Raw genomic sequence first — 13,443 nt, 5'->3', positions numbered from 1 at the left:
AGGTTAGCATACCTGAAGTGGCAATAGAAGATTTTGTGGGAACCACAAACACTTGTGCCACAGTATTAGAGTCATTCCACTTGGTAGGGAGGGCTGAGCTACACATTTAATATTGTTTTGTGTGCATGGTACATTTTGTGACGTGCTCAGTGCTGTCACACCTTCGTGATCCTTTATTTGTTGTCTTCAGGACAGAAGACAACATAGGAACTTGCCTGAACTTTCAGCCAGAGACTGTTCTGTCCCCTAGAGAGCAGATACTCAGTAAATTCACAGCTCAAAGCCCTGTGACATCAGTGAGAGAAGTTCCCCTGAGCCCAGGGAGTTTGCAGAAAGCTGTGCAGAAGAAGAAGGCATAAAGATATGAATGGTTCACATCCAGGACCACCTACACTGGAGTCTTCCTACCAGGCTCAAACACCCCTACTTCACCAAGTACCGTAAGACATGACATTTGTGATAGTGCCTTAGTGTGACCGGACTTTTCAAGATTGGGGGACTGAACTTTTTGAGGTTCCCTTTCAAGCTATCCAGTCCCACTGTTGTGAGCAGTAAGATACAAGATAATAGTTGTCATGGATGTTGTCTGTAAAGTTAAGACTTTGAAAAATCCTTTTTCTTTGTAAACTTAATTGTTCACTGCTTCAAATTATTTCTCATGTATACTCGTTCTAGAAAGAATTCATTAGGGACCCACCAGGAAATGTAGTAGATATGGATTTAACATGAAAATTTTCCATTATCCAAAGTCTTCGGAGACTCATGGAAGTGTTTCCTCTTTTGATTATGGTCATCTTACACTACAGCCATCATAAGCAATTCTTAGGACAAAATGGATGTTCATGTATCTACCTATTTCTTCTAAAAAGGATGGTGGTCCTTTACTACCAGTTATGAAGAAGGTCCATACTCTCATTAAAATCAGTGGGGATTTTCCCAACACTGTGACTAGGTACCTGGTTGGGCCTATTGCTGCTGTTCCCAAGTTGTTTGTGCAATGTATTCATTGGAGTTATGCTATTATGTAAAGCAATTCAGTAAGTTATATAACATTTTCATTCACTTATCAGTCATAAAGCTGCTAATTAGTCCTATGACTCGACAGCTATTCCAATTCCTAATAGTATCATCACTGCGTATTTATTGAAAAACGTGTACCATATTATCATTCTTCCAGCTGAAAGGGAACAAGCAGCATCATGTTTGTTTAATTCAGTCTACCTATTCTCAGTTGTGTGTTGAATCTTATTGTAATTTAGGTTCTAGCATTCGGCTGTATCACAGCAACTAATAAATATGCAGATGCTGGGACTAGGGCAGTCTTTGTGCTTCTATAAACGATCATTTAGCTTCATGCTTTCTTGTTTATTTATATATATTGCTCTGCACCAGTACAAAGGGGGCTACTAATTTTACTCATTTTTGCAGGACAGTGTTGCTGCTGGTATAATCCCCACTGGCAGTGAGATTCCTCATAAATGATATTCATTTCCCCCTGACAACCTCATTTCAAGTCATCAGGACCACTTTGTCAATTGTAGACCAAAAATAAAAAAATTAAAAAAAAATCAGCTGTCAAGAGTCTTCAGAGGGGTTGAATAGACATGCAGATCTCTTCACTACATGTAAAATTAACCATTATATTTCTGCTGTTAACTTGTTTTTCTATTTGTGTCACACAGGGATTCTTAAATGACATAATATTGAATCTGGTGAATTACAGGCTGGGAGACCACAGTGTTTATTATGCACTGACAGAGGATGGATTGATCTACTTCTTGTGTTTTTTTTTCTCCTCTGCTTTGGAGTCCGTTTGCCTCTGATACCACCTCATTAATCATTCCTGGAATTTACCTTTCCATAAATACTTGGGTAGACTTGTAATAATTTCTTTTTACCAACTGTATTTTTAATGGTTTACTGTGTGATAAGGGCAAAACCAAAACAAAACCATGCAGTAATTCATTTGTTAATACAAAGTGAAAACAGGGGTCCAAGATTAATCTCAAATTCAATATTGCACCTCTATTAATATATGCAGTTAATAATATGCAGTTAAGTATATACCCAAATTTTGCATAAGCTTACATGCTTTTGGCTTCAAGAGGCCTGCAGGGAAAGCATTTGCTAAACAGCTTAACTCAATAGAAATGTACTTAAGCATGTGCTTAACTCATTTGCTTAAATGGGAGCTGTAGTGCTTGAAGCTAGTATGAGTAATTTTAATAATTTAAACTCCACTTCTAAGTTTAATACATTGCACTCACATTTAAAATTGATCTACTCAAAAATAACAGTATTTAAGTGTAAAAATGAAAGACTGGGAAATGCTGAATTTTGATATTAGCTTTGACACAGAACTAACTTTTTGGTCTCTTTATGCTCACTTTTTTCCTCTGCAAAGAGTTTGATCAGCCTTAACTCATTCATTACTGTCATTAACAGCTTTGAAGGTATTTCTACACTATGGCTAATGCAATTAAAATTAGTATTGTAATAAAAGAATATTTGCTACAAGAAAAATACTAGTAGCAAAGATATTTGTATCATAGCTTTTATTTAAACCTTCTCTTTTGTGCTTTTTTTAAAAAATACATGGATTTCTTTATGCCATATAAAGATGTCACGTAAAGGCACTGCACTTTTAGTGAGTTTCCAACTGCTTTGTCTCATTTTATTGTACTGAGTTTTACCAGCTGGCGTTTCCTGATACTGCATCGTCAGGTCACCAGTTCATTAATTAAAAGTGCACATGTAGCCATTTGTAATTTTCTACCAGATACGCCTGGCCTCGCTCATGCTCTGGGCCTTCTGTGTGACAAGTCTATCTCCATGTATTTGAGAGCATTTTACTGACACACGAGCTAGGCATGCTTCTTTTTTCTGCACAAAATTTCAAGGCAACTTATATTCCTTCATGGAGCTATAACAATCTTTTTTGCTATAAAAACACATTCTTTTCCTTTTTTATTCAATTCTCTCTTGCAGAAAATAAAAACATTTGCCAAACATATATTTACATAAATGAACAGGTTTTCCCCAAACCCAAAATGTTGAAAAGCAGTTTTCCATCCAAAGTATTTTGGATGCCAAACAGATTGACCACCTATCAGAGCTGCACAATAGTGTTGTGTGTTGGGTAACAGTATTCATTTTTCAAGTGACAGAGACAAGAAGTATTTGCTATTTTTAAATATGAATGCTAAAGGTTTGGAAAATAGATTTAGCAGTATGATTCTGGGTGCCCCATTTTAAACTTTTGCCTACAGAGATTCATCTTCATTTACATAGTTAACCAGTGCTAGAGTTATATAAGGCAATATCCTGGTTGCCAAACTTTTATACACTATAAATGTCACTGTAGCCAGCAATGCCCCTTTTACATCAACAATGTTGGGGTTCTACTCAGAGTTAATTAGAACTTCAAATATGAGGTCTTGGTTACTGAATGTACCTGGATGCTTACTGATAATTTAAGTATTTTAATTTGCAAATCTTGGTCTTTTTATCCTTCTTTGGTCACGCTGATGTGTTCTGATACCCGATTTCCATGTTATAACTATTCTTTGGGGATTTGATTCTCTCCTGTGAGATAGTTGCTGCCCCAGACTGCAATATAGCAAATCAATCTTTTGGGGGTTAAATTAGACACTCCATTCTGGTGAGATTCAATGTAAAATCCCTCTGATCCCTGTGAGATACTGAGGACCCTAAACATCTGTCAAAGTTCATAGAAAGTGGGGTTGATCAGTGGTTCTCAGAAGAGGTTAGTAACTTTCAGCGTCAGACACTAAATAAAAAAGTAGAAATGGGTTTTTTTTCTATCAAATGGATAGAGGTTTAGACTGACTTTTGCCCTCCATTCTAGAGATTCTCAGAGCTGTTACCATCTAAACTACTGCCGAAGCATATTTGTCACTCATACGATGTGGTACGTGCTCCTCTGTGTGTATGTTTTCACCTCCGTGTTCACAATTGGTAAGAATCTAAAGTGCAGGTAGGGCTATGTACTGGTGAAGCACAGGAATGGCAAAACAGTTCCTTCTTAGGCTTTTTGATGACACCTCTCTAATTTTACTATTCCAGCAACACAACTTATATTTAATTCCCAATAATGAAAGAAATTAGTAGGCTTGGGGACTTGTAACAAAACAGGGAACCTTCTGGTCATATGTGGTGTAGAGCATTAATGTCAGAAAACTGTCTCTGAACAGATTCTAAGGCCCAATGCAGTGAAGCCCTTCCTTCTGAGTTCAATAGATCTTCATTTCTCTTCAGTTCAAGTGGCCATCACAGAATGATAAATGTTGATGTTAGGGACAGTCAAAGCAGAGAAGTCCTGGCATAGATTTACTTTGCCCCTTTATCTCTTGAGACCATTCCTCCAGAAGGAAATTTTGGATGATATTCATGCAACTCCCTGCTAAGTTGTGTGGCAGTTTTGCCTAAAGAAATAAGCAGAACTTGTGTGCTTTTTACTGGTTTGGTTGCACTACACCATATTGTTATACCACTGGTTATTCCACACCCCTCTCTGGGGTAAGCGGAGAACTTCATTTCTCCATGGCTGCCTATGCTGCTGTGCTCATTATAAAGTCCTATTCCAAACACTATTATTAAGCTCTATGCATAGTCCAGTATTCATTGCAATGGATTTCTAATTACATTAGTATGAGCTTTGACAGGTATGTCCATACAATAATCAAAAACTCTCCTTGCCACCTACCTACTGCATACATGTACACTTAATATTAGAATTGCCCACAGAATTAATGTCTGTTGGGCAGAAAATAAAATAAAAAAGAGTAACTATCTACTGTAAAATACTCTTTCTTGGTATAAGCTAATATTGATTCACCCCAAGAGGAATATTCCTGCAACACCTTCTATAAAATACAGAAATTACTCAGTAATTGCTAGGGCTGAAAATTAACATCAAGTGGCTATAATTTAAAGCAAGATGCTGTGGAAGAGGTATGAGCATTAGGTACCAGTGTTCAACCACCATTACGTGAAGGAAATGTTTAGGGATCATTTCAATGCAGTCCTATTTTTAAGAGTTAGTATAGTGGGTGGCATGGAAGCAACAGCTCCAAGCAGCCCACAGTATCTTTCTTTCATGCGCTTCTTTCCTGCAATGAATACTTGTGTTTGCAGAGTCCAAAGAACTGGCAACAGTGAGAAACCAAATTTTCTGTTGACTCGTGGGCTTTCCTTTTCAGTGCTGACAGTACCTTTCTCAGATACAAGGCCTCAAAGTACACTCATCTGCTCTGTCCGGTAGGTGACTTGGGGAGACCACCTGGGGTAGGGTGTCTCGTTGGCAAATAGAGGGTAGCTCAGTCTCCATCACAACTCTGAAAAAAGAATTGCCATTTTCATGGCAGGATTACTCAAAGTGAAGTATGATGTGGTCTTCTGGCTAGTAGGTAGAAAACACATGATCTGTTTAACTAAGGATTCTGTCTGTGGAACTTTCCAGTACATAATTACTGACTCTTTTGTAAACACTTAGTAGACTGATGCCTTTTTCTGAAAAATTATCTAAACTATAGATGAGAGAATTTCTCATGTTTTAGAAAAATAAAAGATTTTTCTTTTTGGCTGAAGTTTATCTTGATTTGCACAAGACTTTGGAATATTTAAATTTCTCTGGACACTGTCCTGTAAGTACTGAACATTTCTTACTACAGATTTGCAGAGATCTGGAGCTTTGAGAAAAGTATGAGATAGCATCATTTTGGATAAAAAGTTGCCTTTATGCTGCTCATTTCTTGCTCTTTCTGGACCAACTGTGTGAAGTTGTTTCTGTCCTGCATATGTCTCCTACTGATTCTGTGTACTGCAGGTACTGGTCCTCACAAGTGTCTTGCTCTATGCATTAGACTTGAACAGATAGCATTCCCACCACAGCATCACGCTCCAGCTTCTGAGCCCCGTTAAGAGATGGGGCTAGTCAGCCTGCTGTTTACAGAGGATGTCTGAGGTCCTAGAGCACATGGCACATTGCAGTGTGGAAAACCAGGTGAATGCCTGCTCCTCCTGCCCTCCTTTGCCTGGTGCGGTAGCTGGTGTGCTGCATGACTTTGCCTGTGTTGGCTGGTCTCAGTACTTGGGGGCAGGAGAAAGAGGAGAAGGGTGATGGTGTAGGAACAGACACTGTCCTGGGACACAGCAGGAGGACCCACATGCACTGGACGGTGATAAAGCTGAAACCTCTCCAAGTAGCATCCCTAGGACCCAGTTCTGATGCCTCCAAATTCATGGCTGCAATTGAAACAATTAGCCTGTCTACACAGATGTGACCGTTGTGTTTGTAGCAAGGAAACTCTTAGATCTTTCAAAGTACAACATTTATTCAGGAAAGTTTGCAGAAGTAAACAGGGCAACATCTATCTTTTTATAAGGCTGTAATAAATGATTGTTTCTCCTGGATGTTTCAGATAAAATTTTGCCATGCTTTGACAGATCCTTTAATTATTCCACACGTCACCAGGGCCTAGAAAATTTACGAGTGCCTGAAGCACTGGTAATCTAAGCCTAAAGCTTGCAATTAAAACACTGCTAATTCCTTTCTACGTCGATATCCGTGCTCTGGGCATCCAGGTTCTGGGTTGGCAGCCTGGGAGTTACATATCATTTCAGTCATCAGTTTTCAGTGTTTAGTTAAAGCAGTAATTTGATGAAACTTTCCCTTCAAATCTGTCATTCTAAACCTACTCACAGGAATGAAATCAGGCACTTTCTTAATTAATACAGTTTTATAAACCAAGAAAGATTTTGCTGGGCTTAATTTAGGCATCAAACAGAGAAGTTAAAATGCAGAGCTCTGTTTCAGCATGCTAAGAAAATTGAAGTGTATTTACATCCTGCACCAAGCATTGGCATTATCATTCAATTTTGAGCTGTTCTTCATTCTCTACAAAGTTTTAGGTAACAAGGCAGATTAAACTGAAAAAGTAGCTGGTGAGAATTTTCTAATTGTCTTGTGTTTCTCAGGAGCCTTTACCTTTTTTTTACAATTAGAAGCAAAACGTCTTCAGGAATTTCCTCTGATGAAGAAGACTTATAGATGCTTTTCAGAAATTATGTAGGTTTCCAAAATCAATTGGTTTGAGTAGCATGTGAACCAAACATCTAAACCTACCTGTCCTATGGGCTAAATAAAGGTGCCTTGTTAGCTGTGCTGTGAGCTGAAGGTTCGGGGAGTCCTCCAACTGGGATGCTTTTTGGTTGTTTCTTAGGCCCAGAGTCCTCAGGAAGTTTTCTTTTATGCAGAGTTGTTGGTGAGCTAAGCCTAGAGTTTACATTCATATTGGAGCTTTTCTCCCACAGTAGATTTACTGCTTCAGAGTTGGATCAGCCTTGCTTTTTAAGTGGGTAGACTATATTATACGTATTTGTGAATGAAGAGGCTATAAGCAGTTGTAATCCTGATCTGTTGAGTGCCACCTACCCTCAGTCTCGTTGAATCTCAGAGCCAAACTGCATGTCTTGTTCAAAGTCACACACAAAGTCTGTGGCAAGTCAAGAATCAGACCAATCTGACCCATGCTTTTAAGAACTTCCCTTCAAAGCAGAGAGGAGCAGTATCCATCTTTAACAACAAACCGATGTGTGGCAGTTTGTTGTCCTCTGAGTCATCACTCCTGCTGAATGCCTCCCTTGGGAAGGTTGTTAAACTTCTACAACACTCACAAAATCTTAATGGGTTTTGCCAAATGAATTAAGAGCCCTAACAGCTTTCATGCTGCGTACTGTGGATTTTGAAAACTTATGTCAGCAGAGCTGTAAATCTCTAAGAAGCAAGAGGAGGCAGTGAAGAGAATAACACAAAAGGTGAAGAGCACTATCACATTCGCCCAAATGAAAATTATAAGAAACCATTTTGGTGGGGAATTGTATAAATCAGAGATAAACAGCTGAGTGAAAGTCAACAGTTCTGGGAATCTTTTCAAACTGCAAAAGCCCCATAGCAAGTCAGAGAGAGGGGTTTTTTCCTGCACTTCTGAAGCTATGTTACTCCAACGATCATTAAAAGTCATATCCTTATCTCAAGACGAAGGGAAGAGCTGCTGCTTTAATTTCCCTTTGGTGTAAATGAGAACTGGACCGATTACATTTCAGGATACTGAGTGTCCCCTCTTGTGTCTCTCTCTTTTTCTCTTTCTTAAATAAGCAGGCCAAAGGATGGCACCTCTTCCATTTTGCAGTGTGACTACAGATGCATTTCTGCTGAAATGTGGAACTCTGTGAATTTTTTTCCAGAGGCTGGCTGAAAGGTGTCATTATGCAAGTCTTTTCATGAAAATACATATTTTTCCAGGCTTTATGATCCTACTTGTAAAAGCTGGATCTAAACTGGAATTTGTGATCCAGGATGTGTTTTTAGCGTGGATATCTTTTTCTTTTTTTTTCTTTTTTTTTCTTTTTTTTTTGTTTCTACAAATTTAAAAAAGAAACAGCTAAAAAAGTGAAAGTGAGAAACAAACAAACAGAATCGCCTCAAACTTCTCAAGTCTGTGGTTCGGTATCTAGCAGCTATTTGAACTGTTTCTCTTTTAGGTCCACCTGATTCTTCATGGTTAAATATCCAGTGATGCCAGTGAGATACAGATCTGGCCTTTAATACTAAGACTTATTTTCTAATTCTAAACTCAAAGTTCCAGCTGTTTGTTCTAACCTGGACTTCTGATGGTGACTTTAATATCAAAAGTCTAATTTTTTTTCATGTGTATTTTCAGGCAAAACCTGATGAAAACACCCCCTGCCAGACCTAATAATGGAAGCAATATATCTGATTGCCTGTGAAAAGTGCCGTGCAGACCCCAAAATATCAGACTGTTCCAATCTGTCATTAGCAGCCCTTGAGGACTGTTTAATCTGGAGTTTATGAAGAAACCCTATTAAGCAGTTGCCCATTACAATCTAGACTAGAAAGGAAGCTTATTCTGCTCAGCATATGTAGATAAGCTGCAGGTTCATCTTTAAATATGGATGTCAGCATTTCATGGTGGTTCATGCTTTCTAGAAGAAAGGGTCTGTTTCCTTAAAGATACAGTGGATCAAATTCACCTCTGCTGTTGACAGTTGTGGGGTTAATTATATTTTAGATATCTTAAGACTTTACAGTGCCCAGCAGGGCACTTTGACTGCACTCTAGAACTTTGTATCTATTTCCTTTAACATGGTTGGAGAAAAATAATATATCTCTTTAAATCATTTATCAATGTCTTCTTTTCCTTGGATATTGAATTTCTAGAATTTAAAGGGCCTGAAAAACATTGATGAGAGGCTCTGGTAGGTGGGGTGGGAACTCTGGCTGAGGCTTGGAGCATGAGTCCCTTGACTGGCAGTTTGGCCAGGCCCAGGAAAATGTAATAGTTGTCTGTGCCCTCCCTTTTGCACAGTCATTTGCATTTGCACGTAAACAGAGTGAGGCTGCATCCAATGAGTCAAATCCTGCCCCTATGGAAGTCAAAGGCAAAGCTTCGATATTCTGTACTCACTTTGAAGTGATGGAAATAGCCTTGGTATGGTGGGCTCCCCAAATGCACATTTCCAGCCTTTTTGGAAGGCTGTTAGTACATCTCTTGTTTCTTCTGCTGATGGAAGGATTCTGACAATAGGGGTATGAGGAAAAAGTCTGCATTTTTTGTGGGCAGGGAAAAATGTGATTTCTGCTCAAGTTTCTCCCACTGGTGTTCTTATTCTGAATGCAGTATAATTTTTTGATTTTTGCAGGTTTTCTCTTAAATAGAAAATTCTAAATCATAGTTCAAGTCCAACTTAAATGGATGCTAAATGCAATTGAGATTATTATTTTCATTAAATCAAATTGATTATGATTTGGGTTTGCCTGACACTGGAGCAAGTTCTATGTACAACTCTGTTTACCGGTGTTGGTTATCAGTAAGTTCTATTTGCCTGACTGGTAAATGATGCAAGTTTTAACAGCAGGCAGATGTATTGATTAAATAAATCTGCCTGCTGTTAAAACTTGCATCATGTCAAGGTCCTACTAGATGTACCTGTAGTCCAAGAGTCTGAAATGCTGTCTTGGTCAAGCAAAATGGTTGTTTATCTGCTACTAGCCAAGAACTGACTTTTTTTTCTATCTTCAGATGTTAAACTCACAAGGCTTATCTGCTTCTAGGTGGCCTGTAGTAAAACTTTGTAGCAGGGAAGAATCTTGAAGACTGTCCAGCAACTTTGATGAATGCTGAATTGTAGTGAAGCTGTCCACCTTGCAAGTGGAAGAGGACTTAATTATGTTTATGTCGTAGACCTCACACTGCCTGAGAGTCCTGTGTGAAATCTAAGGTATTGACCTATCCACACAGTGGTGCTAGACTAGATTAAATGACCTAATAGATCACTTCTCTCTCTGACTTGTTACAAACCCCTACATTCATCAGGAGACTTCAGCTAATCATCCCCATCACGATGGGAGTGGGAGCTGGATGTGTGAATTCTTGGAGAGTTACATTCCTCTGGAACTTGCTTCTCCTGGAACACCCGACCTTTAGCTCCAGAAATGTTTCAGGATAAGTTATTATACTAGTTCTGCTCCCCCTTTCCAGAGTACTAGAAGGTGAAATAAGCACTCAGAGGAAACATGGGTTCATTCGTCTACATATCCACGGTGGCAAAAGAAGTTATGAGATTTCTGTTTTGCATGCTGGGGTGATTAAGCTGGATATATTTTTAGCCTGTTTTTTACTCTCTAGGGATCTTTGGGTCTGCAATTTGTATTAATCCAGACCTGCCTGCTTGCCCCTTTGCTGGCTGAATATTATCTACATCTTCTGCCATCTCTTCCTACTAAGGAGGCTGAATGAGAGCACTAATTAGGCTCTGGTGCCAATTTACTGATGCACCATCTTCTGTTCACCTTGTGAGAGAGGGATTATCTGAACGCCACAGCCCTTAGCCTGAGTTACTGGCATAGGAGACTTGTAATTCTGTCATGATATTTGTATGGCATGTAATTATAGCCTTCTTTCCATATTGGAATCTATGTAGTATTCTTTCATTTCACTTGAAAGAAAATCATGCCCTGTGCAACTATCTTCATAGGTTTATGGCTGCAGAAAGCTTCTAGACATTTTTTATGGTGGGTGGGAGAGAAACATTTACTTTTAAAGTCCCAATATAGATTTTTCTTCCTCTACAGAAACGCATTGTCATTCCAGCTATGGATATAAGAGAAATTTGTTATGGTAAGATAAGCTGCACATGCAGTTCACTGTAACAAAATTTAAAGAAATGAGGTAAGGGAGTATATTTACAGTTTTAACAGGGGCCCAGCATAGGATACAGAGCAATGTGGGAACCTGAGTTGATCGTGAATAGCCCATTTTATCTCTGTATAATATTTGTCAGCAGTGCTAAGGGAATGAGTTTTGGAAGGTGTGGAAGCTATGCTCTTATAAAACGAGGCAAAAGCAAAATCTAATTTTAAACATGGTGAAATTCTGTGCATGATCTGATAAGGACAAGATCAGAATACTGTAAAATAGGGCACACTCTGAGTTCCTGTACTGCAGTAACCCTAAAGTCCCCAGTCGAGATACGGATGTTGTGATACTGACAGTGTTGGCAAATGCCAAAAAGATCATCTCAGGCCCCTCAGTACCCACTGCGAGACCTGGCAATGGTGAAGGAGGTGTGATCAGGCTTTGGCTATCACAGAGGTCTTGGCAGTGACAGGTGATTCTCAAGGCAAACTGCAGTTCATTGATTTTCATTAGGAATAGCTCATTACATGCTAAATTGGTCACTGGGTGTTTTATGCTTTGTTTATATTGGGGTCTGTGTGGACGACACCCAACCTGCCTTGTTTGCCGTGCTGGAGCTCTAGTGGATGTTTTTTTAAAACTCTTTTCCTGTGCTCCATCTAAAGTTCACTCATATAAAACAAATCCTTTGGCCTTAGGGGCTTCATGTTCACATAACGTGAGCCTCCATGGGAGTGAAGTTCACCCATTCAGTGTTTTGCAGAAAGGCACCAAAGCGTATCTCTCTTCCTGTTTAAGGAATATTATTGCGAAATTGCTTTTTGAGATTCACCACCTCTCATTCAAACATGCGATAAACTGCCTGGTATATCCACAGTGAGCATGAAGGTATAGGCACAAAAGAACAGAAGAATAAGGAACCGGGAGGTACAGTCAAACTCTAACTTTTTGCTCTAAGATGGGAATCACATAGATTGTTTTGGTTTAACACTGAGAAAAGTTAATTAATCAAAACATACAAAAAAATAAGAATCCTAGGACAGGAACAGCAGGAACTAATACATTCTCCTAGCAGTTGAAGAGAATCATAATAGAACCAGAGGTTTCTAGGAGTCTTGCTAAGGGATTTTTGTCTTTGAATTTGCACCACTGGAAAGTTTTTGTTCCCCACACAGTGATAAATTCTCTTTTACAAACTGGACTGAGAAGGAGGAGGGAGGGAGCTGGGTGGAATCAATTACAAACCATATCAGACATTTAAGTTTAAACACAAGACCTTGCAAAGGCTTGCATGAAATCTTACTAGCAATATAAACAGGACTGGTGCCAAACTAAGCACCAGAAGTATTCAATAATAAAATACAGCTGTCTCCATTGGCACCTACCCATGAAAGTTTGTCATTTTTACTGTTAGAAATGCTGACAAAGAGAAATCTAAAAAATGAAAACATTTTTTCAAAAGAAGGAGGTTTTCATGAACTGCAACCTAAATATTCATTTAACATTTGAGCATTCCATAAAAATAATTTATAACATAATTTCTTCTTAGAAACGCATTTTGACAGAGTTCTTTTCAAAGACCTTGGTTGAGCTTGGCAATGCTAGCAGCTTTGCTTTCAAATCCATAATTCTTAATTATTAAAATACTCTCTATACACTTTTCTTGGATTCCAGTGAGGCACATCAAAGCAGGGGGCCCTCTTTGCTTCGTCTTAATGCACACCATGTCCGCTGAGGAGGAAGCAAGTGTGACACTACTCTATAGACGGCGCAGGCTTGGAGTATGCAAACCTGATATAGAGAAGGGGTCCCAGGAAAGCTGCATGATTAAGAACAATTTGTAGGAGGAAAGCTTTGCAGAACCGGACCCTACATGGAGGCCCTTGCAATACCTCTGACTCACTCCGTGAACTTTGAGCCTGGGGAAATAGAAACAGACCCAGACCTGTTATCACTCATAACTTGCTTTAGGCCAGGATTGATACTGGGGAACTTTCTCAGGGAAATGAAATCGGATCAAGTGCTGAGAAGCAAAAAACACACACAGAGTCACACGTGTTAACACACACACATGCACACATATGTGCAGTGCAATGGCTTAGCTTGCTGTGGCTGCCCTGCAACTCTCATCTGTCGTGTGTATCCCCTTGGGAGGAAAGCCTTTTTTTTTTTTTCCCTGTTACTTCTCAACTGCTTCCCAGCC

At 39.1% G+C, this 13,443-nt stretch overlaps 2 long non-coding RNA genes across 3 annotated transcripts in view; one reads left to right on the top strand and one right to left on the bottom strand.

Annotated features, from left to right (window-relative positions):
- Positions 1 to 10,317, top strand: part of LOC135330129 (uncharacterized) — a 208,156-nt gene extending 197,839 nt beyond the window's left edge. Inside the window, exon 6 of the long non-coding RNA XR_010391937.1 lies at positions 10,157 to 10,317. This is a non-coding gene — a long non-coding RNA (uncharacterized LOC135330129). The remainder of the gene's footprint in view (positions 1 to 10,156) is intronic.
- The window catches only part of LOC135330128 (uncharacterized), a 33,706-nt gene that overhangs the window by 5,986 nt on the left and 14,277 nt on the right, over positions 1 to 13,443 (bottom strand). The window contains exon 3 of one of the 2 annotated variants that reach the window (XR_010391936.1): positions 5,222 to 5,357. The exons of the other annotated variant lie outside the window; for it this stretch is intronic. This is a non-coding gene — a long non-coding RNA (uncharacterized LOC135330128). Of the gene's footprint in view, positions 1 to 5,221; positions 5,358 to 13,443 lie in introns of those variants that run through there. 2 annotated transcript variants of the gene reach the window in all.

This window comes from Dromaius novaehollandiae, chromosome 16 (genome assembly GCF_036370855.1).
Source record: "Dromaius novaehollandiae isolate bDroNov1 chromosome 16, bDroNov1.hap1, whole genome shotgun sequence".
Taxonomy (NCBI): domain Eukaryota; kingdom Metazoa; phylum Chordata; class Aves; order Casuariiformes; family Dromaiidae; genus Dromaius; species Dromaius novaehollandiae.
This window is presented reverse-complemented; position numbering and strand designations above follow the sequence as displayed.